Source organism: Lagenorhynchus albirostris, chromosome 11 (assembly GCF_949774975.1).
Source record: "Lagenorhynchus albirostris chromosome 11, mLagAlb1.1, whole genome shotgun sequence".
NCBI classification, from domain to species: domain Eukaryota; kingdom Metazoa; phylum Chordata; class Mammalia; order Artiodactyla; family Delphinidae; genus Lagenorhynchus; species Lagenorhynchus albirostris.
The window spans coordinates 67,974,553-68,001,746 of record NC_083105.1 but is presented as its reverse complement, the minus strand read 5'-3'; the positions used below and the strand labels follow the sequence as shown (position 1 = coordinate 68,001,746).

The 27,194-nt window shown below is 34.6% G+C and overlaps 1 protein-coding gene across 12 annotated transcripts in view; it reads left to right on the top strand.

Annotated features, from left to right (window-relative positions):
- The window catches only part of TMEM117 (transmembrane protein 117), a 564,965-nt gene that overhangs the window by 373,095 nt on the left and 164,676 nt on the right, over positions 1-27,194 (top strand). The gene's annotated exons all lie outside the window — the stretch shown is intronic.

Sequence of the window (27,194 nt, the reverse complement as noted above, 5' to 3'; positions counted from 1 at the left end):
TAATGCAGTATAGTTGACATACAGTATTATGTTTCAGGAGTACAGCATAGTGATTTGACAATCAAATACATTATGAAATGATCACCATGATAAGTCTAGTAATTATCTGTCACCATACAAAATTATTATAATATATTGACTATATTACTTATGCTGTATATTATATCCTCCTGACTTATTTTATAACTGGAAGTTGGTATCTCTTAAGCCTCTTCACCTTTTTCACCCTCCTCTCTTGTAACCACCCATTTGGTCTCTGTATCTATGTCTGTTTCTGTTTTGTTTTGGGTTTTGTTTGTTTTGTTTTTTAGATTCCATGTAAGAGTGAGATCATACAGTATTTCTCTTTCTCTGTGTGACTTATTTCACTAAACACAATACCCTCTAGGTCCATCCATGTTGTCATAAATGGCAAAATTTCATTCTTTCCTATGGCTTAGTAATAGTCCTACATATATATATATATATATATATGTATATGTACATATACATATATAGTCCTGTGTGTGTGTATATATATATATATTACATCTTCTTTAATCATTCATCTATGGAAGGGCATTTAGGTTGCTCCCATATCTTGGCTATTGTAAATAATGCTGCAATAAGCATAGGGGTGAATATGTCTTTTCAAATTAGTGTTTTTGGTATTTTTAAATACCCAGACACAGAATTGCTGGATTGTATGGTAGTTTTGTTTTTCATTCTTTCAGGAATCACCATACTGTTTTCCATAATAGCTGCATCAATTTACATTCCCACCAACAGCGTACAAGAGTTCTCTTTTCTCCACCTCCTCACCAATATTTGTTATTTGTTGTCTTTTTTGTGTGTGTGTGGTACACGGGCCTCTCACTGTTGTGGCCTCTCCCGTTGTGGCCGGATGCGCAGGCTCAGCGGCCGTGGCTCACAGGCCCAGCCGCTCCACGGCATGTGGGATCTTCCCAGACCGGGCCACGAACCCGTGTCCCCTGCATCGGCAGGCAGACTCTCAACCACTGCACCACCAGGGAAGCCCTTGTTGTCTTTTTGATGTTAGCCAATCTGACAGGTGTGAGGTTATATCTCGTTGTGGTTTTAATTTGCACTTTCCTGATGAATGGTGATGTGGAGCATTTTTTCCTGTTTCTATTGGCTATTTGTATGTCTTCTTTGGAAAAAATGTCATTTCATGACCTCTTCCCATTTTTAAATCAGTTAGCTTTTTTTGAAATTGAGTTCTATAATTTCTTTATATAATTTGGATATTAACTCCTTATCATATATATAATTTGCAAATATCTTCTCCCATTCAATAGGTTGCCTTTTTGTTTTGTTGATAGTTTTCTTCACTGTGTAAAGGATTTTTAGTTTGATGTAGTTTCATTGATTTACTTTTGCTTGGTTTCCCTTGCCTGAGGAAACAGAATCAAAATCATATTGCTAAGACCAGTGTCAAACAGCATACCATCTATGTTTTCTTCTAGAAGTTTTATGGTTTCAGGTCTTACATTCAAATCTTTTTTTTTTCCACAGCTTTATTGGAGTATAAATGCTTTACAGGCTTGTGTTAATTTCTGCTGTCCAACAAAGTGAATCAGCTATATGTATACATATATCCCCATTCCCATATCCCCTCTCTCTTGAGCTTCCCTCCCACCCTCCCTATCCCATCCCTCTAGGTTGTCACAAAGCATTGAGTTGATCTCCTTGTGCAGTGCAGCAGCTTCCCACTAGCCATCCATTTTACATTTGCTAGTGTATATTTGTCAGTGCTACTCTCTCACTTCATCCCAGCTTCCCCTTCCCTGCCATGCCCTCATGTCTGTTCTCTACATCTGTGTCTTTATTCCTGCCCTGCCACTAAGTTCATCAGTACCACTTTTTAAAATTCCATATATATGCATTAGCAAATGGTATTTGTTTTTCTATTTCTGACTTACTTCACTCTGTATGACAGATTCTATGTCCATCCACCTCACTACAAATAACTCAATTTCATTCCTTTTTATGGCTAATATTCCATTGTATACATGTGCCACATCTTCTTTATCCATTCATCTGTCGATGGACATTTAGGTTGGTTCCATGTCCTGGCTATTGTAAACAGAGGTGTAATGAACACTGTAGCACATGTCTCTTTTTGAATTATGGTTTTCTCTGGGTATATGCCCAGTAGTGGGATTGCTGGGTCGTATGGTAGTTCTATTTGTAGTTTTTTAAGGAACCTCCATACTGCTCTCCATAGTGGCTGTATCAATTTACATTCCCACCAACAGTGAAAGAGGGTTCCCTTTTCTCCACACCCCCTCCAGCATTTATTGTTTGTAGATTTTTTGATGATGGCCATTCTAACCAGTGTGAGGTGATACCTCATTGTGGTTTTGATTTGCATTTCTCTAATAATTAGTGATGTTTTGCATCTTTTCATATATTTTTTGGCCATCTGTATATCTTCTTTGGAGAAATGTCTATTTAGGTCTTCTGCCCATTTTTGGATTGCGTTGTTTGTTTTTGTAATATTGAGCGGCAGATGCTGCTTGTATATTTTGGAGATTAATCCTTTGTCAGTTGCTTCATTTGTAAATATTTATGCACCCCACATAGGAGCACCTCAATACATAAGGCAAATGCTAACAGCCACAGAAGGAGAAATCAACAGTAACCATAATAGTGAGGGACTTTAACACCCCACTTATACCAATAGACAGATCAAGACAAAAAATTAATAAGGAAACACAAGCTTTAAATGACACAATAGACCAGATAGACTTAATTGATATTTTTAGGACATTCCACCCACCAAATGCCATGTCCTCCTAGTCTGCCATCTTTACTCCACCCCCTCACATTCAAATCTTTAATCCATTTTGAGTTTATTTTTGTGTATGGTGTGAGACAGTAGTCTAGTTTCATTCTTTTGGATGTGGCAATTCAGTTTTCCCAACACCACTGTTTGAAGAGACTGTGTTTTCTGCAGAGTATGTTCTTTCCTCTTTTGTTGTAAATTAATTTTCCATGTATGGGTGGGCTTATTCCTGGGCTCTCAGTTCTGTTCCATCAGTCTATGTGGCTGTTTTTCTGCCAATACCATACTGTTTTGATTACTACAGCTTGAGGTAAAATAATTTGAAGTCAGGAAGCATGATACCTCCAGCTTTGTTCTTTTTTTTCAGGATTGCTTTGGTATTCTGGGTCTTTTGTGGTTCCATACAAATTTTAGGATCTTTTGTTTTATTTCTGTAAAAAGTTTCATTGGGATTTTGATAGGGATTGCATTGAATCTGTAGATTGCCATTGGTGATATGGACATTTTAACAATGTTAGTTCTTCCAATACATGAGCTTGGTATATCTTTCCATTTGTGCCTTCTTCAATTTCTTTCAACAATGTCTTTCAGTTTTCACAGTATAGGTCTTTCACCTATTTGGTTAAATTTATTTCTATGTATTTTATTCTTTTTGATGCAATTATGAATAAGATTGTTTTCTTAATTTCTCTTTTTGATAGATCATTATTAGTGTTTAAAAATACTACATACTTTTGTATATTAATTTTTTTATCCTGCAACTTCATTTATGAGTACTAATAGTTTTTTGATAGAGTCTACAGGGTTTTCTATATACAGCATCATGTAATCTGCAGACGGTGACACTTTTACTTCTTCCCTTCCAATTTAAATGGCTTTTATTTCATTTTCTTTTCTGATTGCTGTGGTTAGGACTTTCAATACTATGTTGAATAAAAATGGCAAGAGTGGGCATCCTTGTTTTATTCATAATCTTAGAGGAAATGCTTTTAGTTTTTCACTATTGAGTATGATGTTAGCTGTAGATTTGTCATATATGGCCTTTATTTTGCTAAGGTATCTTTCCTCTATACCTACTTTGTTGAGAGTTTTTATTATAAATGGATGTTGAATTTTGTCAAAAGCTTTTTCTCCATCTATTGAGTGATTATGTGATTTCTATTCTGCATTTTGCTAATGTGCTGAATCACGTTAATTGATCTGCAGATATTCAACCATCTTTGCATCCCTGGAATGAATCCAACTTGATCATGGTACATAAACCTTTTAATGTATTGTTGAATTCAGTTTGCTAATATGTTGTTGAGGATTTTTACATCTATGTTCATCAGGGATATTGGCCTATAACTTTACTTTTTTGGTATTGTCTTTGTCTGGTTTTGGTATCAGGGTAGTGGTGACCTCAGAGAATGAATTTCCCCTGCTTTATTTTTTGGGGATAGTTTGAGAAGGATAAATATTAATTTTATTTTAAATATTTGATAGAATTCACCTGTGAAGCCATCTGGTCCTGGACCTTTGTTTGTTGGGAGTTTTTTGATTACTGATTCAATTTCATTACTGGTAATTGGTCTGTTCAAGTTTTCTATTTCTTCCAAATTCAGTTTTGGAAGATTGTATGTTTCTAGGAATCTATCGATTTCTTCTAGTTTGTCCAGTTTGTTAGGGTACACTTTTTCATAGTAATCTCTTATGATATTTTGTATATCTGTGGTATCAGTTGTAATTTCTTCTCTTTCCTTCTGTTTTTATTTATCTGGGCCCTCTCTCTTCTTTTCTTGATGAGTCTGACTAAAGGTTTATCAAGTTTGTTTGTCTTTTCAATGAACCAGTTCTTAATTTCATCCATCTCTTCTATTGTCTTTTTGGTCTCTATTTCATTTATTTCTCCTCTGATATTTATGACTTTTTTCATTCTACTATCTTTGAGTTTTATTTGTTCTTATTTTTCTAGTTCCTATGGTTGGATTATTTGAGATTTTTCTTATTTCATAAGGTAGGCTCATGATGCTATAACCATCCCTCTTAGAGTTGCCTTTGCTGCATTCCATAGATTTTGGAACATTGTGTTTCCATCTTTATTTGTCTCCAGGTATCTTTTGATTTCCTCTTTGATTTTCTACAGGGACACAGTGGTTGCTTAGTAACATGATGTTCAGACTCGATGTGTTTGTGCTTTTTGCAGTTTTTTCCTTTTTGGTGATTTCTAGTTTCATAGCCTTGTGGTTGGAAAAAATGTTTGACATAATTCAGTGTTCTTAAATTTATTGCAACTTATTTTGTGCCCTAACATATCATTTATCCTGGAGAAAGTTCCATGTGCACTTGAAAAGAATGTGTATATTACTGGTTTAGGTGAAATGTCCTGTTTATATCTATTAAGTTCATTGTCATTTAATGCCAATATTTCCTTATTGATTTTTGTTTGGTTGATCTACTTATTGATAAGTGAGATGTTAAAGTCCCCTACTATTATTGTATTACTGTCGGTTAATATTTGCTTTATGTATTTAGATGCTCCTTAGTTAATCTTCTTGATTGTATTTTTTCATTAATTTCTGCTCTTATTTTTTTCTTATTTTGTACATTATCTACTGTTTTTTTTTCCTAACATCTTGAGATGAATACTTAGTTCATTACTTCACAGGCAAACTTTTCTAATATATGCACTTAGTTATATATAAAGTATTACTTTAGTTACATATGAATATTTTTAAATTATCTATTTGTTGATTTTTAGCACCTTTGAATTTTGGTCAGAGTATGTACTTTGTGTAATATCAACATTTTGAAATATGCCAAGACATATTTATAACCATTTGTTTACAGTCACTTTCTGAAAATCTTCTGATGTGTTTAAAAATTTGTATTCTGTATTTTGGAAGTACATAGTTATCTCTATGTCCTTTAGGGCAAGTTTATTCATTGTTTTCAATTCTTCTATACTTTTACTGATTTTTTTTTTTGTCTGCTTGTTTCAGTTACTAAGAGCTACATGTAGGTATTAAGGCTACCCAAAAAAATTATGGGGTTTGTTTCTTTACACTGTGCTAATAATTTATTTTAAATTTTGAGACCATCTTAATGATGCATACAATTTAAAAATTCTTATATCTGCTGTCATTTTCTAGTGATTCTCTTTATATCTGAAAATGCTTTTTGCCTTTAAAGTCTGCTTTTTCTGATATTAATATAGAAAACCTGCTCTCTTCTTTTTTCCATTTGTTTACTTTCAGCATTTTGGATCTTTAGATGTCTCTTAGTGCACATACGTTTTTAAAGTATCATCTATAATTATTTCCTTTTGACTGGAATATTTGGCCCATGAATTTATCAGTAAATGCTGATATATTTGAGTTTAAATGTATCATCTAAATTTGTGCTTTAATTTTTACCCTTTTGTCCTTTTTTGGTTGGATCAGTATTTTTCTACTATTTTATTTATTTTCCCATCAATATGAAAGTTATAAACTCAGATTTAAATCTATTAGAATTACTGTAAGAATTTTAAGAAATTAATCCTTATCAAAATGTAATGTTAACATCTTTACACTTTTCTCAATTTGTTTTCTTTTTCTTTTTTCAAATTTTTATTAGAGTCTAGCTGATTTACAATGTTGTGTTAGTTTCAGGTGTACAGCAAAGTGAATCAGTTATAAATATATCAATACATATATCCATTTTTTTCAGATTATTTTCCACATAGTCACCACAGAATATTGAGTACAGTTCCCTGTGATATACAGTAGGTCCTTATTTGTTATCTATCTTATATATAGTAGTGTGTATATGTCGATCCCAATCTCCCAATTTATCACTTCCCCCCACCACCACATTTCCCCTTTGGTATCCATAAGTTTGATTTTGAGATCTGTGAGTCTGTTTCTGTTTTATAAATAAGTTCATTGTATCATTTTTAATTAGATTCCACATATAAGGGATATCATATGATATTCAGATACCAACATCCAGCTCACCCTCGCTACAGAGCATCGAAAGGAGCAGCTGTGGTATCATCGTGATCCTTTTCTGGATGTCCCAAGTATTCTTGTCCCTGAAGCCTGGTTTGTCCTGCACAATGATTCTTCTGGAAGCACATTTCAGATGTGCACCAGCTCAGAAATGAGTCAATGTTCTCCCACCATCAGTTAATAAAAATCCTTCTTCTGGCATCCCTGTGGGTCTCACTCTCCACTATCCCACTCCACATAGCTTTCACGCCAGCTGTGTGGACAGCCATGGCTTTCCCCAGTGTCTTGAACTTTTCCACCTTCATGCTTTGCTCATGCACTTCTTCAGCCTGGGGTGTCCTTTTCCCAACTTCCGCTCCCTGGGTTGAAATCAATCCATCTATCCCAGATCTCAGGTTCCTCCCTGGGCTACTGCTACCTCCAACTTGCTAGATCCCATGATCAGAAGTGCTATACCAGCAAATGTTCTGCACACCTGACCTTTGGGTCAGATGATCATACTCAATCCAATGCCATTTAGTTTGGAAGACATTTGGCACTTGTATAACACACTCAGGAAGAGGCGCTGATCATATGAGCAAACTGCCAAGATGAGAGAAAAAGAGAGAACACACTTCTCCGATGATCTAGAAGTGACGACTTAGGGACAGGTTCCATGAAACATAACTCTGCACCAAAATTTTAAAAATCTTCTACTGGATGAAAGGATGTGACCACAGAGAGAAAGCCAGGGAGTTTCTAGTAGTGAGGAAACTGTTCTGTAACCTGATGGTGGGGGTGTTAACACAAAAACCTGTAAATGTGGCAAATTCGTGGAACAGAACACCAGGAGAAAGAAAAGTCAACTTTCCTATATGACCTTTTTTTAAATTTTAAGTGTTCCACCAGAGAAATGAACTATGCATTAATAATCAGTCATTACTTTTTCTGAAAATAGCTGTCAAGCAGGGTGGAATTAATAACTTTTGGTGTGAGTCCAGCTCCAAGGTGATAAACAGCATTGGCTTTGTGTTTGGGAATGAAGGGAGGCAGTTGAGGAAAGAGAATACTTTGTGCCAAACAATACTGTACAGTTTGAAAACTTTGTCCTTGATCTATGTAGCACTAGACTTAATTTGCATTTTCCTTTCCCTCAATTCGTTTTCTTTTTTCTTTTCTTCATCTATTATCTTCCACCTGGGATCATTTTCCATCATTACTTCTGCCTGAAGTAAATTCTTTATTATTCCTTTAAACGTAGGTCTATTATTAGGTTATAATATTCCCCAGTCATTTTTTGAAAATGTCTTAATTTCACCATAATCTTGAAGAACATTCTGCTGACCATGGAATTCTAGGTTGGAATTCTTTTTTGCATTTAATATACTGAATCTATCATTCAAATATATCATTTAACTGCCTTTTGGTTTCCATTGTTTCTGTTAAGAATGTGGGTGCTGTTCTAAGTATTTCCTTTATAGGTAACCTGTCCTTTCTCTGTAGCTGCCTTTGAGATTTGCTCTTTGGTTTTATTCTCTTTCTCTTTTTGAAAAATGATACGCTTATGCCTTGATGTGGATTTAAATATCTATATATAAAATGATGTATATATCTTGCTTGGAATTCTTGTCATTATTGAATCAGTAGACTGGTTTCATTCCTAAGTTTTCATAATTTCTTAATTTCTATTTTTCTCACATATTGCCACTATGCTATTCTCTTCCACTTCTCTCTCTGGGTTGCCAATTAAATACATATTAAACGTTCTCACTATATCCTCTATTATCTTACACTCACCTCTGTTTTTTCATCACCACTTTGTCTCTCCATGCTTTGTTCTTAACAGTTTCTTCTAGCCTGTGTCTAGCTAATTAGTTCTCTCTTTAATATTCTGTTAATTCTGTTCTTAATTTCAGTCATTATTTTTATAGAGAGAGTTTGGGTTTTTTCCCCAAATTTGTCATGTTATTTTACTAGTTTTTACTTCACTCTTGAAATTTTAAGCCTCAAGTTTTATTTTTTGACTTTTATTTCTCAGGACTTAGTAAGCATAGTTGTTTAATGGTCTATGTCTGATACTTCTACTATCTGAATATTTTGAGTGAATGCTTATGTTGTTTCTGTTTGTTCTCACTCTTGGTAACTTGTTTTCCTTCATACCTGGGCATTATTGGCTCTATATTGACATTTTGTATCTTAAGAAAAAAAACAAAAACTGCTTTATAGGCATAATTTAAAGCTTAAAATGATGGTTTCTTTCTTCAGAGTAATTTTTTTGTTTCTTACACAAGTTACTTCAGATCTTCCTCAATACAAGTTCAAGGCTTGAAGTATCCTGAATTACCCATAATGAAGTAATAAAGCTGGGATAAGAGTCCATGCAAGGGCTATGTTATTAACAGTTTACCCTGTCTTTAGGGTGTAGCCTTTCATGTTACTAACTTAAAGCCAGGGATGATTTATCAGAGTGCCCACCCTCGTGAATAACTAGGCTTTCATTTTGAATTACAAACTGCTCGAGGTTGTCAAGTCAGAATTGATTGGAAGACGTCTTCCAAGCAAAACCAACTTTGACTGACAAGAGATTACCTCTCCGGTATACCCTTCTTTTATATTTTATCCCAGTAACTTCTCACTACCTTGTTAGCTCTTTGATACTTTTAAAGAATATGGTTTTTATATCTTATCCAGCCCTTTTAGTTTCTTTCTTTTTTTTTTTCTTTTTTTAGCCAGGGTTTGATCTGAATTTCCTAGTTCCCTATTTCCTGATGCTGTACTCTCAACTTTTATCTGCCTAGAACACTCACTCTTCATCTGCTTAATTTTTTATATTCTTTAGGACTTATATAGATATCATTTTTTCAGTAAAGCCTTCCCAGGCCCTCAAATATTGTTTAAATTGCCTTCCTTGCTTTCATAGAATATCTTTCTTCTCTATTACAGCATATATTCTATGTTGTAATTTACAGTTGTTTATACACCCCCACTAGTCAGTAAACTCCTTGAAGACAGTGAGTATAGCTATTTTTTAATCATTTATTCATCATTATCGAGTACAATCATGACATACAATAGATATTAAGTAGACATCTGTTGAATAAATGAATGAATGTTCATGTTCAGGGCACAGGTGAAACACTATAATTTGGAAATAACTTTATGTATTTTAAATACACACATACAGAAATATTATTTCTGTATTCATTGAAACCATACTAAAAAACAATTATATCTGCAGATATTTATTGAACACTGATGTATGCAAAATGCTGTACCATAATAGGGCACTCAAACTCATTTATAGACTCAAGAGAAAAAACAGCCGTGAAAGTAATTCTTTATATATGGTCATGGGTTTGAGTTCATCAGTGAAACATGCTTAAACTTTCACATTGCTTTAAAAATAAATGTGAAGAAATTACAGGTAGGAAGAAATATGTATATTTTGCAACATAGCATTTATAAGAAAAGTTGAAAGTGAAGCATAGGCAAGAGGGCGAAGCATTAATTAAGCAGTTCCATGTGGAGTCCATTTACAAAGATTATAAGTACATGATGGGATTTAAAACAGAGTTTTGTGTCTCAAATGCCAATATAGTTGTACATAATAGTAACAGTAAACATCTGAGGAAGGGAGGATGAAAAGGAAGGTGGGGAGGAGGAAGCAGGCAAGCAGTGGTTTCCAATTTTACTGGATCTAGGCCTTTTATATATATAAGGCTATAAAGACTCAACCCAATTGCAACTCTATTCTCAACAGTAATTCTCATCATAGCTAAAGACAAAGATACGTTTTCCTTATCATCTGTGACGTCACAGGTTTTGTTCCATCCCGAATCCTACTGACATATTCAACTGGCCTCAATTTGATTAGGGTATATTTTAATACAAATACACTCAACTGATCATCCTGCACCACATGTGATCTTATCATTTGGATCGCTCTTATCCTAGATATTATACTTTTAATTCTGCCTGAAGTTACTTTAGATTATTTTGATAGTCATGACCCACTGTGTGTTCAAATAGAGCTTAAAGTCAAACATATCTACATTAATATAGGCCTCCCCCTTTTTATTTTATTGTATGTAATTTAATTTATTTATTTACATCTTTATTGGAGTATAATTGCTTTACAATGGTGTGTTAGTTTCTGCTTTATAACAAAGTGAATCAGTTACATGTATATATATGTGCCCATACCTCCTCCCTCTTGCGTCTCCCTCCCTCCCACTCTCCCTATCCCACACATCCAGGTGGTCACAAAGCACCAAACTGATCTCCCTGTGCTATGTGGCTGCTTCCCACTAGCTATCTATTTTACGTTTGGTAGTGTATATATATCCATACAACTCTCTCACTTTGTCACAGCTTACCCATCCCTCTCCCCATATCCTCAAGTCCATTCTCTAGTACTTCTGTGTCTTTATTCCCGTCTTAACCCTAGTTCTTCATGACACTTTTTTTTCTTAGATTTCATATATATGTGTTAGCATACGGTATTTGTCTTTCTCTTTCTGACTTACTTCATTCTGTATGACAGACTCTAGGTCCATCCACCTCACTACAAATAACTCAATTTCGTTTCTTTTTATGGCTGAGTAATACTCCATTGTATATATGTGCCACATCTTCTTTATCCATTCATCCGATGATGGACACCTAGGTTGTTTCCATCTCCTGGCTATTGTAAATAGAGCTGCAATGAACATTTTGGTACATGACTCTTTTTGAATTATGGTTTTCTCAGGGTATATGCCCAGTAGTGGGTCATATGGTAGTTCTCTTTGTAGTTTCTTAAGGAAACTCCATACTGTTCTCCATAGTGGCTGTACCAATTCACATTCCCACCAGCAGTGCAAGAGTATTCCCTTTTCTCCACACCCTGTCCAGCATTTATTGTTTCTAGATTTTTTGATGATGGCCATTCTGACTGGTGTGAGATGATATCTCACTGTAGTTTTGACTTGCATTTCTCTAATGATTAATGATGTTGAGCATTCTTTCATGTGTTTGTTGGTAATCTGTATATCTTCTTTGGAGAAATGTCTATTTAGGTCTTCTGCCCATTTTTGGATTGGGTTGTTTGTTTTTTTGTTATTGAGCTGCATGAGCTGCTTATAAATTTTGGAGATTAATCCTTTGTCAGTTGCTTTATTTGCAAATATTTTCTCCCATTCTGAGGGTTGTCTTTTGATCTTGTTTATGGTTTCCTTTGCTGTTCAAAAGCTTTGAAGTTTCAATAGGTCCCATTTGTTTATTTTTGTTTGTATTTCCATTTCTCTAGGAGGTGGGTCAAAAAGGATCTTGCTGTGATTTATGTCATAGAGTGTTCTGCCTATGTTTTCCTCTATGAGTTTGATAATTTCTGGCCATACATTTAGGTCCTTAATCCATTTTGAGCTTATTTTTCTGAATGGTGTTAGGGAGTGTTCTAATCTCATACTTTTACATGTACTTGTCCAGTTTTCCCAGCGCCACTATTGAAGAGGCTGTCCTTTCTCCACTGTACATTCCTGCCTCCTTTATCAAAGATAAGGTGACCATATGTGCGTGGGTTTATCTCTGGGCTTTCTATCTGGTTCCATAGATCTATATTTCTGTTTTTATGCCAGTACCATACTGTCTTGATTACTGTAGCTTTGTAGTATAGTCTGAAGTCAGGGAGCCTGATTCCTCCAGTTCCGTTTTTTGTTCTCAAGATTGATTTGGCTATTCGGGGTCTTTTGTGTTTCCAGGCAAATTGTGAAAATTTTTGTTTTAGTTCTGTGAAAAATGCCATTGGTAGTTTGATAGGGATTGCATTGAATCTGTAGATTGCTTTGGGTACTACAGTCATTTTCACAATATTGATTCTTCCAGTCCAAGAACATGGTATATCTCTCCAACTATTTGTATCATCTTTAATTTCTTTCATCAGTGTCTTAAAATTTTCTGCATACAGGTCTTTTGTCTCCTTACGTAGGTTTATTCCTAGATATTTTATTCTTTTTATTGCAATGGTAAATGGGAGTGTTTTCTTGATTTCACTTTCAGATTGTTCTTCATTAGTGAATAGGAATGCCAGAGATTTCTGTGCATTAATTTTGTATCCTGCTACTTTACCAAATTCATTGATTAACTCTAGTAGTTTTCTGGTAGCATCTTTAGGATTTCTATGTATAGTATCATGTCATCTATAAACAGTGACAGCTTTACTTCTTCTTTTCCGATTTGGATTCCTTTTATTTCCTTTTCTTCTCTGATTGCTGTGGCTAAAACTTCCAAAACTATGTTGAATAATACTGATGAAAGTGGGCAACCTTGTCTTGTTCCTGATCTTAGTGGAAATGGTTTCAGTTTTTCACCATTGAGGACAATGTTGGCTGTGGGTTTGTCATATATGGCATATATTATGTTGAGGAATGTTCCCTCTATGCCAACTTTCTGGATGGTTTTTATTATAAATGGGTGTTGAATTTTGTCAAAAGCTTTCTCTGCATCTATTGAGATGATCATATGTTTTTTCTCCTTCAATTTGTGAATATGGTGTATCACGTTGATTGATTTGCATATATTGAAGAATCCTTGCATTCCTGGAATAAACCCCACTTGATCATGGTGTATGATCCTTTTAATGTGCTGTTGGATTCTGTTTGCTAGTATTTTGTTGAGGATTTTTGCATCTATGTTCATCAGTGATATTGGCCTGTAGTTTTCTTTCTTTGTGACATCCTTGTCTGGTTTTGGTATCAGGGTGATGGTGGCCTCGTAGAATGAGTTTGGGAGTGTTCCTCCCTCTGCTATGTTTTGGAAGAGTTTGAGAAGGATAGGTGTTAGCTCTTCTCTAAATGTTTGATAGAACTCGCCTGTGAAGCCATCTGGTCCAGGGCTTTTGTTTGTTGGAAGATTTTTAATCACAGTTTCAATTTCAGTGCTTGTGATTGGTCTGTTCATATTTTCTATTTCTTCCTGATTCAGTCTTGGCAGGTTGTGCATTTCTAAGAATTTGTCCATTTCTTCCAGGGTGTCCATTTTATTGGCATAGAGTTGCTTGTAGTAATCTTTCATGATCTTTTGTATTTCTGCTGTGTCAGTTATTACTTCTCCTTTTTCATTTCTAATTCTATTGATTTGAGTCTTCTTCCTTTTTTTTCTTGATGAATCTGGCTAATGGTTTATCAATTTTGTTTATCTTCTCAAAGAACCAGCTTTTAGTTTTATTAATCTTTGCTATCATTTCCTTCATTTCTTTTTCATTTATTTCTGACCTGATCGTTATGATTTCTTTCCTTCTGCTAACTTTGGGGTTTTTTTGTTCTCCTTTCTCTAATTGCTTTAGGTGCAAGTTTAGGTTGTTTATTCGAGATGTTTCCTGTTTCTTAAGGTAGGATTGTATTGCTATAAACTTTCCTCTTAGAATTGCTTTTGCTGCATCCCATAGGTTTTGGGTCAGCCTGTCTCCATTGTCATTTGTTTCTAGATATTTTTTTATTTCTCCAGTGATCACTTCGTTTTTAAGTAGTGTATTGTTTAGCCTCCATGTGTTTGTATTTTTTACAGATCTTTTCCTGTAATTGATATCTGGTCTCATAGCACTGTGGTAGGAAAAGGTACTTCATACAATTTCAATGACTTTTAAATTTACCAAGGCTTTATTTATGACCCAGGATATGATCTATCCTGGAGAATGTTTCATGAGCACTTGAGAAAAATGTGTATTCTGTTGTTTTTGTATGGAATATCCTATAAATATCAATTAATTCCATCTTGTTTAATGTATCATTTAAAGCTTGTGTTTCCTTATTTATTTTCATTTTGTATGATCTGTCCATGGGTGAAAGTGGGGTATTAAAGTCCCCTACTATGAATGTGTTACTGTCATTTCCCCTTTTATGGCTGATAGTATTTGCCTTATGTACTGAGGCCCTCCTATGTTAGGTGTATAAATATTTACAATCATTATATCTTCTTCTTGGATCAATCCCTTGATCATTTTGTAGTGTCCTTCTTTGTCTGTTCTAATAGTCTTTATTTTAAAGTCTATTTTTTCTGATATGAGAATTGCTACTCCAGCTTTCTTTTGGTTTCCATTTGCATGGAATATCTTTTTCCATCCCCTTACTTTCAGTCTGTATGTGTCTCTAGGTCTGAAGTGGGTCTCTTGTAGACAGCATATATATGGGTCTTGTTTTTGTATCCATTCAGCCAGTCTGTGCGTTTTGGTAGGCGCATTTAATCCATTTACATTCAAGATAATTATCGATATGTATGTTCCTATTCCCATTTTCTTAATTGTTTCGGGTTTGTTATTGTAGGTCTTTTCCTTCTCTTGTGTTTGTCACCTAGAGAAGTTCCTTTAGCATTTGTTGTAAAGCTGGTGTGGTGGTGCTGAATTCTCTCAGCTTTTGCTTGTCTGTAAAGATTTTAATTTCTCCTTCAAATCTGAATGAGATCCTTGCTGGGTAGAGTAATCTTGGTTGTAGGTTTTTCTCCTTCATCACTTTCAATATGTTCTGCCACTCTGTTGTGGCTTGCAGAGTTTCTGCTGAAAGATCAGCTGTTAACCTCACGGGGATTCCCTTGTGTGTTATTTGTTTTTCCCTTGCTGCTTTTAATATGTTTTCTTTGTATTTAATTTTTGACAGTTTGATTAATATGTGTCTTGGCTTATTTCTCCTTGGATTTATCCTGTATGGGACCCTCTGTGCTTCCTGGACTTGATTACGTATTTCCTTTCCCATATTAGGGAAGATTTCAAATATAATCTCTTCAAATATTTTCTCAGTCCCTTTCTTTTTCTCTTCTTCTTCTGGAACCCCTGTAATTCGAATGTTGGTGTGTTTAATATTGTCCCAGAGGTCTGTGAGACTGTCCTCAGTTCGTTTCATTCTTTTTTCTTTATTCTGCTCTGCAGTAGTTATTTCCACTATTTTATCTTCCAGGTCACTTATCCATTCTTCTGCCTCAGTTATTCTGCTATTGATCCCATCTAAAGTATTTTTAATTTCATTTATTGTGTGGTTCATTGTTGCTTGTTTCATCTTTAGGTCTTCTAGGTCCTTGTTAAATGTTTCTTACATTTTCTCTATTCTATTTCCAAGATTTTGGATCATTTTTACTATCATTATTCTGAATTCTTTTTCAGGTAAACTGCCTATTTCCTCTTCATTTGTTAGGTCTGGTGGCTTTTTATCTTGCTCCTTCATCTGTTGTGTGTTTTTCTGTCTTCTCATTTTGCTTATCTTACTCTGTTTGGGGTCTCCTTTGTGCAGGCTACAGGTTCATAGTTCTCGTTGTTTTTGGTGTCTGTCTCCTGTGGCTAAAGTTGGTTCAGTGGGTTGTGTAGGCTTCCTGGTGGAGGGGACTAGTTAGGCCTCCCCGTTTTTAAATCCAAGTGTAGGATTTTTAAGTTGCCCTTGTTAAATATATTTTTTTATTTATTTCTAGGTTAAATTATCATTTCCAGCTTGTCATGATCTTCTTAAATTGTGATTTTTTTCATTCAAGGTGTTATATTTCTCAATTTTTTATGAGTCATAAATTTTGTAAGCAAAATCTATAAATGTTTATCTAAATAATCAATTAAAATGTTGAACAGGATAAGGTTGAACACAGACCTGACAACTTGACACTACTGCCCTCTCCCTTCCAGGCAGGCATTATAGCTCTTGCTGTTTATCACTTTTGGGGACTGATAATTCAACTAGCTACAGCTCCACCTGCAGCATTACAGATTGTCCCATCAGAAAATGTTATCAAATACACTGAAGTTAAGATGCTCCCTAGCACTGCATTACTCTCATTTATCAACCTCTCATCAAAACATGAATTGTTCATTTGTATGATTTGCTCTTCTTGAACCTATTTTTACTCTCAGTGATTTCCATATTTATCCTAAATAGTTCTGATCTGTTCAATAATCTGTTATAGAAATTTTCCAAAGGGTGGCATAAAATTTACCAATATATTGTTTTCAAAGCTATAAAATATGACTTTAGAAATTGGAGCATTTGATGCTCTTCACACCTTTAGCTTTTTTTTCTTTCATAAGTTTATAAAGCAGGTTAATAATACCAGCATTAACTCATTTGTCAGATGCTTAGTTATCTTGGGATAAAGTCATACACACACACGTGTGTGTATGCACACTCATACTTCAAACTGAGGGCTTTTGTCAAAATTTTAAAGCTCTTTGTTGAGTCACAGAAGACATAAGCCAAGTAGACACTGATAATTTCTGCTTTCCATTTGATAAAATAACATTCTTTCTATGATTTTATTTAAAGTAATAACATATAGAAATTATTTTGAATAGGAAATGCATCCACATAAAACAAAATTCAAGTTAAGTGAAATATATTTGGGCAAGATGAATCTCCCTCTATATTAGTTAGAATCATGTTAAACTGAGAGTGACAGAAACCTAAGAATAACAGTGGCTTGAAAGACACCAGAAATGGGCAATCCAGGGCTGCATGATTTGCAGACTTCCAACCTTTTTATATTTTGCTGCACTGTAATCTTTAGCATTCTAACTCATGAGCCAAGGTAGGTGCTGGAAATCCAGATTGACTCTTCATATTTCAGCCTGTGGGAAAGAGGAAGGGAGTAAGTAAGAGCATGCTCCTCTCTCTCTTCTTTTAAGGGCACTTCCCAAAAGTGCACATATGACTCACATTTACATCCTAATGGCCTAACTAGTTACATTCCTACTCTTGGTTTGGTTGCCAAGTGCATATGGAATAATAACATGTTTATCCCTATGGAAGAGGGGGAACAGCTTGCAACAACTATGGCTTCTGTCATCCTTTCCAACTCTCATCTCCCAGTCACTCAGTTCTCCCAGAATCTATTGCTAACTATATTTTGTATCATTTTAGAAATGATGTGAGTACATTTATATTTTATACATATACACATGTATATATTTAATTGCTTTTTTGTTTATTGTATAGCAATGTTATCAGAGTATATTATAGACACTCTTCTGTGCAATGCTTTTCATTTAATAGTATGTTTTGTAGATCTTTCCACATAACATAGATGAACCATAATTTATTTAACCACTCCCCTATCCTTACACATTTATATGTCTTCAAATATTTGCAGTGAATATCTTTTTAACATATATTATTTCACATTTGTATGAAACTCAATATATGTCTCTACAAATGTAATTATTGGGCTAACTGGAATGTGCACTTTTAATTTTGATAGGTGTTAATAAAATGCTTTTCTTAGAAGTTATACCAAATTTCACTATCACCAGTAATGCATGAGATTATTTTATAACTTATGTTTTATCAGACATTTTTACCAACACAGCATATTATCAAAAATTGTAATCCTTGCTTTTGATAGATTAAAGAATGGTGAGTCCTTGTAGTTTTGATTTATATTCCTCTTATTTTGAACAGGATTGATAATTTCATTCTTATTTAGTAATGGTGGGCTTTTGGGGGTTTTATGGGGGTTTTTTTGCCTTACAGAAATATTTTATTTTTATGTAGTTTAACATATCAATCTTTCTGTTTATGGCTTCTAGGATTTGTATTACAATTAGAAGTTCTCTCCTGCTCTGAGATTATGAAAGAAATTATTTTTCCTTCTTCTGGTAGTTTTATGACTTAATTTCTTTGTGTTTAAGCCTCTGATCCATCAGGAATTTCTTTTGTTTTAGACTATAAGGTAAGAAATCTACCATTTTTTTTAAGTTATCAATCTAGTAGTCCTACCATTATTTGTTCACAGAGCCTTCTTTTCTCTCACAGATTTGAAATACCATGGACATTATAGACTAATCTGTGAACTTTTTAAAATTTTCTCTAGTGATGCACATTTTTCATCCTTCTATGAATACTAAACTGTTTCAGGTTGTCCATTTTAGTGGCAAATAGTTACTTGTGGTAGTCTCCTCAGTCCTTTGTATTTCTGTGATGTCCATTGTTAACTTCTCCTTTTTCATTTCTAATTTTATTGATTGGGGACCTCTCCTTTTTTTCTTGATGAGTCTGGCTAAAGGTTTATCAGTTTTGCTTATCTTTTGAAAGAACCAACTTTTAGTTTCATTGATATTTTCTATTGTTTTTTTAGTCTCTATTTCATTTATTTCTGCTCTGAAAAAAACATAAAAGTTTTAATTAGTGGAACCTTGTATTTTAATATCTGGAGGACTGGTCCCCATTTCTTTTCATTTTCAGAAGTTTATTGGCTATTCTTTTATATATTTTAGACAAAATTAAAATAGATATTTTAATTTTAGAGTGAGATTATGATACTTAAAAATCTTGTTGACATTTTTGTTAAGAAACTATTCTCTTTTACCAGTGGCTCTCTCCCTTCCTTGCTTTTCTTTCTTTGCATATAGTACAGATATCCCTTTTTTGATATATTTAACATTTTCCTGAAGTCATCTAGTCATTTTTCCAATCAACTCCAGATAATTGTAGAAATTAGAAGTCCTTAATATTCTTGTGTTGACCTTTGATTTTGAATTCTTCTTGTTATCTTTTTGTACATTACCTTTTTTTGCATCTTTATTGGAAAATAATTGCTTTACAATGGTGTGTTAGTTTCTGCTTTATAACAAAATGAATCAGCTATACATATACATATATCCCCATATCTCCTCCCTCTTCCATCTCCCTCCCACCCTCCCTATCTCACCCCTCTAGGTGGTCACAAAGCACGGAGCTGATCTCCCTGTGTTGTGCGGCTGCTTCCCACTAGCTATCTATTTTACATTTGGTAGTATTTATAAGTCCATGCCACTCTCTCTTTGTCCCAGCTTACATGGCCCCCTCCCCATTTCCTCAGGTTCATTCTCTACGTCTGTGTCTTTAATGCTGTCCTGCCCCTAGGTTCTTCAGAATCTTTTTTTTTCTTCTTAGATTCCATATACATGTGTTAGCATACAGTATTTGTATCTCTCTTTCTGACTTACTTCACTCTGTATGACAGAATCTAGGTCCATCCACCTCACTACAAATAACTCAATTTCGTTTCCTTTTATGGCTGAGTAATATTCCATTGTATAAATGTGCCACAACTATTTTTTTGCTTAAAATAACCATTTTTATTTTGTTAAAGCAGCCCTAATTAATGTCCCAAATAAAAACATCCAAAGTACCTTTTTTTTCATTTCTCCACTAGAATTTATTTACGTATTCATAGTCATTATTTTTCTAAAAAATAAGTGATTCCCTATCTTTTTAGTTGACAGGTTAATTAAATGGAGAAATTTGAGTACTGTTTCAGCACTCTGGGTGGAATTGGTTCACATTTGTGTTCATTATTCGTTTCTTCCTACCTGTCACCACTGTGCTGTTAGAACACAGTACTAGCTCGTTTTTTGATGTCTACCTCTTCCCAGCTAAGTTCACGTTGTCTATTTTTTTTCACACACACACACTGTATTTTATTTTTACAAGAGATAAATAAACTGACACCAAGCATTGTAAATGGATGACCACAACAAAAGCAACAATTATTGCAATTAACAAACACGAAACACACTCATACTATGTCATAATGTTGACATTCAGTCCAGTAATCCTCCACTGTAACAGCTCCTTTACTTTGCAGTGAAAATTGATTTGTATATTTTTTGCCTCTGAGTCCTTGTGGGAATTTTTTTTTATTTTATTCAAACAGAAAGTCACAAAAATTATAATCATTCTCATCACTTCACTCAGTCCCACGTAATTAATTTTTTTTTCATCTTGATCTTTTGTTAGCACTTTTACGAATTCATCAGTTTTCCATTAGAGTTCTGAAAATGCTTATTCATTCAGTTCACCAGTATAGTCAGTTACCAGAAATCTGTACTTGTCAGTCTTTTCCATGAATTCCTTGAAGATAAAACCCTTTTATAGGAACACTTTTGCAAAAGCATCAGAGTACTCACAGAACTGTCTGTAAATGACAAAAGACTTAAAAATGACCACAGTTAAAGATGTGATGAAAGTTCATAATAATGCAATTGACAAGGAAATTTAGTTATTTCTGAGATATACATTTTAAAGTAATAACTAGAGTTATGACTTGTAACATTATACCAGAACATATAAGATTTTTAGAAATTTCATGTAATGCCTGAAACATTTATATTAACATATTTCCATACAAATAACCCAAAGAAAGTTTAGTATTAGTTGCTTATGTCTGTTTGTTTGTTTGTTGTTTTATACTGCAGGTTCTTATTAGTCATCAATTTCATACAAATCAGTGTATACATGTCAATCCCAATCGCCCAATTCAGCATACTACCATCCCCACCCCACCACAGTTTTCCCCCGTTGGTGTCCACACGTTTGTTCTCTACGTCTGTGTCTCAACTTCTGCCCTGCAAACCGGTTAAACTGAACCATTTTTCTAGGTTCCACATACATACGTTAACATACGATATTTGTTTTTCTCTTTCTGACTTACTTCACTCTGTATGACAGTCTATAGATCCATCCACATCTCAACGAATGATTCAATTTCGTTCCCTTTTATGGCCGAGTAATATTCCATTGTATATATGTACCATATCTTCTTTATCCATTCATCTGTCAATGGCATTTAGGTTGCTTCCATGACCTGGCTATTGTAAATAAGTTGCAATGAACATTGGGGTACATGTGTCTTTTTGAATTATGGTTTTCTCTGGGTATATGCCCAGTAGTGGCATTGCTGGATCATATGGTAATTCTATTTTTAGTTTTTTAAGGAATCTCCAAACTGTTCTCCATAGTGGCTGAATCAATATACATTCCCACCAACAGTGCAAGAGGGTTCCCTTTTCTCTACACCCTCTCCAGCATTCGTTGTTTCTACATTTTCTGATGATGCCCATTCTAACTGGCATGAGGTGATACCTCATTGTAGTTTTGATTTGCATTTCTCTAATAATTAGTGATGTTGAGCAGCTTTTCATGTGCTTCTTGGCCATCTGCATGTCTTCTTTGGAGAAATGTCTATTTAGATCTTCTGCCCATTTTTGGATTGGGTTGTTTGTTTCTTTAATATTGAGCTGCATGAGCTGTTTATATATTTTGGAGATTAATCCTTTGTTGATTCGTTTGCAAATATTTTCTCCAATTCTGAGGGTTGCCTTTGTGTCTTGTTTATGGTTTCCTTTGCTGTGCAAAAGCTTTGAAGTTTCATTAGGTCCCATTTGTTTATTTTTGTTTTTATTTCCATTACTCTAGAAGGTGGAGCAAAAAATATCTTTCTGTGATTTATGTCAGAGAGTGTCCTTCCTATGTTTTCCTCTAAGAGTTTTATAGTGTCCGGCCTTACAATTAGGTCTCGAATCCATTTTGAGTTTATTTTTGTGTATGGTGTTAGGAAGTGTACTAATTTCATCCTTTTACATGTAACTGTCCATTTACCACTTACTGAAGAGACTGTCTTTTCTCCATTGTATATCTTTGCCTCCTTTGTCATAGATTAGTTGACCATAAGTGTGGGTTTATCTCTGATCTTTCAATCTTCTTCCATTGATCTATATTTCTGTTTTTGTGCCAGTACCACACTGTCTTGTTTACTGTAGCTTTGTAGTATAATCTGAAGTCAGAGAGTCTGATTCCTCCAGCTCCGTTTTTTTCCTTCAAGACTGCTTTGGCTATTCGGGGTCTTTTTTGTCTCCATACAAATTTTAAGATGATTTGTTCTAGTTTTGTAAAAAATGTCATTGGTAATTTGATAGGGATTGCATTGATTCTGTACATTGCTTTGGGTAGTATAGTCATTTTCACAATATTGATTCTTCCAATCCAAGAACATGGTATATCTCTCCATCTGTTGGTATCATCTTTAATTTCTTTTATCAGTGTCTTATAGTTTTCTGCATACAGGTCTTTTGTCTCCCTAGGTAGGTTTATTTCTAGGTATTTTATTCTTTTTGTTGCAATAGTAAATGGGAGTGTTTCCATAGTTTCTCTTTCAGATTGTTCATCATTAGTGTATAGGAATGCAAGAGATTTCTGTGCATTAATTTTGTATCCTGCTACTTTACCAAATTCATTGATTAGCTCTAGTAGTTTTCTGGTGGCCTCCTTAGGATTCTGTATGTATAGTATCATGTTAATACAAACAGTGACAGTTTTACTTCTCCATTTCCAATTTGTACTCCTTTTATTTCTTTTTCTTCTCTGATTGCCATGGCTAGGACTTCCAAAACTATGTTGAATAATAGTGCTGAGAGTGGACATCCTTGTCTCATTCCTGATCTTAGAGGAAATGCTTTCAGTTTTTCACCAATGAGAATGATGTTTGCTGTGGGTTTATTGTATATGGCCTTTATTATGTTGAGGAAGATTCTATGCCCACTTTCTATAGTTTTTATTATAAATGGGTATTGAATTGAGATGATCATATGGTTTTTATTCTTCAATTGGTTAATATGGTGTATCACATTGATTAATTGCATATATTGAAAAATCCTTGCATCCCTGGGATAAATCCCACTTGATCATGGTGTATGATCCTTTTAAAGTACTGTTGGATTCTGTATGCTAGTATTTTGTTGAGGATTTTTACATCTATTTTCATCAGTGATATTGGTCTGTAATTTTCTTTTTTTGTAGTATCTTGTCTGGTTTTGGTATCAGGGTGATGGTGGCCTCATAGAATGAGTGTGAGAGCGTTCCTTCCTCTGCGATTTTTTGGAAGAGTTTGAGAAAGATGGGTGTTAGCTCTTCTATAAATGTTTGATAGAATTCACCTGTGAAGCCATCTGGTCCTGGGCTTTTGTTTGTTGGAAGATTTTTAATCACAGTTTCAATTTCATTACTTGTGATTGGTCTGTTCATCTTTTCTATTTCTTCCTGGTTCAGTCTTGGAAGGTTATACATTTCTAAGAATTTGTCCATTTCTTCCAGGTTGTCCACTTTATTGGCATAGAGTTGCTTGTAGTAATCTCTTAGGATGCTTTGTATTTCTGCGGTGTCTATTGTAACTTCTCCTTTTTCAGTTCTAATTTTATTGATTTGAGTCCTCTCCCTGTTTTTCTTGATGAGTCTGCCCAATGGTTTATCTTCTCAAAGAACAAGTTTTTAGTTTTATTGATCTTTGCTATTGTTTTCTTTGTTTCTAATTCATTTATGTCTGCTGTGATCTTTATGATTTCTTTCCTTCTGCTAACTTTGGGTTTTGTTTGTTCTTCTTTCTCTAGTTCCTTTAGGTATAAGGTTAGATAGTTTACTTGAGATGTTTTTGGTTTCTTGAGGTAGGCTTGTATAGCTATAAACTTCCCTATTAGAACTGCTTTTGCTGCATCCCATAGGTTGTGGATCATCGTGTTTTCATTGTCATTTGTCTCTAGGTATTTTTTGATTTCCTCTTTGATTTCCTCAGTGATCTCTTGGTTATTTAGTAACGTATTGTTTAGCCTCCATGTCTTTGTGTTTTTTACATTTTCTCCATGTAATTCATTTCTAATCTCATAGTGTTGTGGTCAGTAAAGATGCTTGATATGATTTCAGTTTTCTTAAATTTACTGAGGCTTGATTTGTGACCCCTGGAGAATGTTCCGTGTGCACTTGAGAAGAAAGTGTAATCTGCTGTTTTTGGATGGAATGTCCTATAAATATCAATTAAATCTATCTGGTCTACTGTGTCATTTAAAGCTTCTGTTTCCTTATTTATTTTCATTTGGGATGATCTGTCCATTGGTGTAAGTGAGGTGTTAAAGTCCCCCACTATTTTTGTGTTACTGTCGATTTCCTCTTTTATAGCTGTTAGCAGTTGCCTTATGTATTGAGGTGCTCCTGTGTTGGGTGCATATATATTTATAATTGTTATAACTTCTTCTAGGATTGATCCCTTGATCATTATGTAGTGTCCTTCCTTGTCTCTTGTAACATTCTTTATTTTAAAATCTATTTTATCTGATATGAGTATAGCTACTCCAGCTTTCTTTTGATTTCCATTTACAATATCTTTTTGCATCCCCTCAATTTCAGTCTGTATGTGTCCCTAGGTCTGAAGTGGGTCTCTTGTAGACAGCATATATATGGTTCTTGTTTTTGTATCCATTCAGCAAGCCTGTGTCTTTTGGTTAGAGCATTTAATCCATTCACGTTTAAGGTAATTATCGATATGTATGTTTCTGTGACCATTTTCTTAATTGTTTTGTGTTTGTTTTTGTAGGTACTTTTCTTCTTTTGTGTTTCCACTTAGATAAGTTCCTTTAGCATTTGTTGTAGAGCTGGTTTGGTGGTGCTGAATTCTCTTAGCTTTTGCTTGTCTGTAAAGCCTTTGATTTCTCTATTGAATCTGAATGAGATCCTTGCTGGGTAGAGTAATCTTGGTTGTAGGTTCTTCCCTTTCATCACTTTAAGTATATCATGCCACTCCCTTCTGGCTTGTAGAGTTTCTGCTGAGAAATCGGCTGTTAACCTTATGGGAGTTCCCTTGTATGTTGTCATTTTTCCCTTGCTGCTTTCAATAATTTTTCTTTGTCTTTAATATTTGCCAATTTTATTACTCTGTGTCTCAGCGTGTTTCTCTGTGGGTTTATCCTGTATGGGACTCGCTGCACTTCCTGGACTTGGGTGGCTATTTCCTTTCCCATATTAGGGAAGTTTTTGACTATAATCTCTTCAAATATTTTCTCGGGTCCTTTCTCTCTCTCTTCTCCTTCTGGGACCCCTATAATGCACATGTTGTTGTGTTTAATGTTGTCCCAGATATCTCTTAGGCTGTCTTCGTTTCTTTTCATTCTTTTTCTTTATTCTGTTCCACAGCAGTGAATTCCACCATTCTGTCTTCCAGGTCACTAATCCATTCCTCTGCCTCAGTAATTCTGCTATTGATTCCTTCTAGTGTAGTTTTCATTTCAGTTATTGTATTGTTCATCTCTGTTTGTTCTTTAATTCTTCTAAACATTTCTTGCAGTTTCTCGATCTTTGCCTCCATTCTTTTTCTGAGATCCTGGATCATCTTCACTATCATTATTCTGAATTCTTTTTCTGGAAGGTTGCCTACCTCCACTTCATTTAGTTGTTTTCCTGGGGTTTTATCTTGTTCCTTCATCTGGTACATAGCCCCCTGCCTTTTCATCTTGTCTATCTTTCTGTGAATGTGGTGTTTGTTCCACAGGCTGCAACCTGTAGTACTCCTTTGCCACAACTTCTTTATCCATTCATCCATTGATGGACAGTTAGGTTGCTTCCATGTCCTGGCTATTTTAAATAGAGCTGCAGTGAGCTTTGTGGTACATGCCTCTTTTTGAATTATGATTTTCTCAGTGTATATGCCCAATAGTGAGATTGCTGGGTCATATGATAGTTCTATTTTTAGTGTTTTAAGGAACCTCCATTCTGTTCTCCATTGTGGCTATATCAATTTACATTCCCACCCACAGTGCAAAAGGGTTCCCTTTTCTTCACACCCTCTCCATCATTTATTGTTTGTAGATTTTTTGATGATGGCCATTCTGACTGATGTGAGATGATACCTCATTGTAGTTTTGATTTGCATTTCTCTAATAATTAGTGATGTTCAGCATCCTTTCATGTGTTTTTTGGCAATCTGTATTTACTTTCTTCTTTGGAGAAATGTATATTAAGTCTTCTGCCCATTTTGGATTGGGTTGTTTGTTTTTTGATATTGAGTTGCATGAGCTGCTTGCAAATTTTGGAGGCTAATCCTTTGTCAGTTGCTCATTTGCACGATTTTCTCCCATTCTGATGGTTGTCTTTTCATCTTGTTTATGGTTTCCTTTGCTGTGCAAAGGATTTTAAGTATCATTAGGTCCCATTTGTGTATTTTTGTTTTTATTTCCATTTCTCTAGGAGGTGGGTCAAAAAAGATCTTGCTGTGATTTATGTCATAGGGTGTTCTACCTATGCTTTCCTCTAAGAGCTTTATAGTGTCTGGCCTTATATTTAGGTCTTTAATCCATTTTGAGTTTATTTTTGTGTATGGTGTTAGGAAGTGTACTAATTTCATCCTTTTACATGTAGCTCTCCTGTGTTCCCAGCACCACTTATTGAAGAGACTGTCTTTTCTCCATTGTATATCCTTGCCTCCTTTGTCATAGATTAGTTGACCATAGGTGCGTGGGTTTATCTCTGGGCTTTCTATCCTGTTCCATTGATCTATATTTCTGGTTTTGTGCCAGTACCATATTGTCTTGATTACTTTAGCTTTGTAGTATAATCTGAAATCAGGGGGCCTGATTCCTCCTGCTATGTTTTTCTTTCTCAAGATTGCTTTTGCTTTTCGGGTTCTTTTGTGTTTCCATATAAATTGTGAAATTTTTTGTTCTAGTTCTGTGAAAAATGCCATTGGTAGTTTGATAGGGATTGCATTGCATCTGTATATTGCTTTGGGTATTATAGTCATTTTCACAATGTTGATTCTTCCTATCCAAGAACATGGTATATTTCTCCATCTGTTTCTATTATCTTTAATTTCTTTCATAACTGTCTCATAGTTTTCTGCATACAGGTCTTTGGTGTCCTTAGGTAGGTTTATTCCTA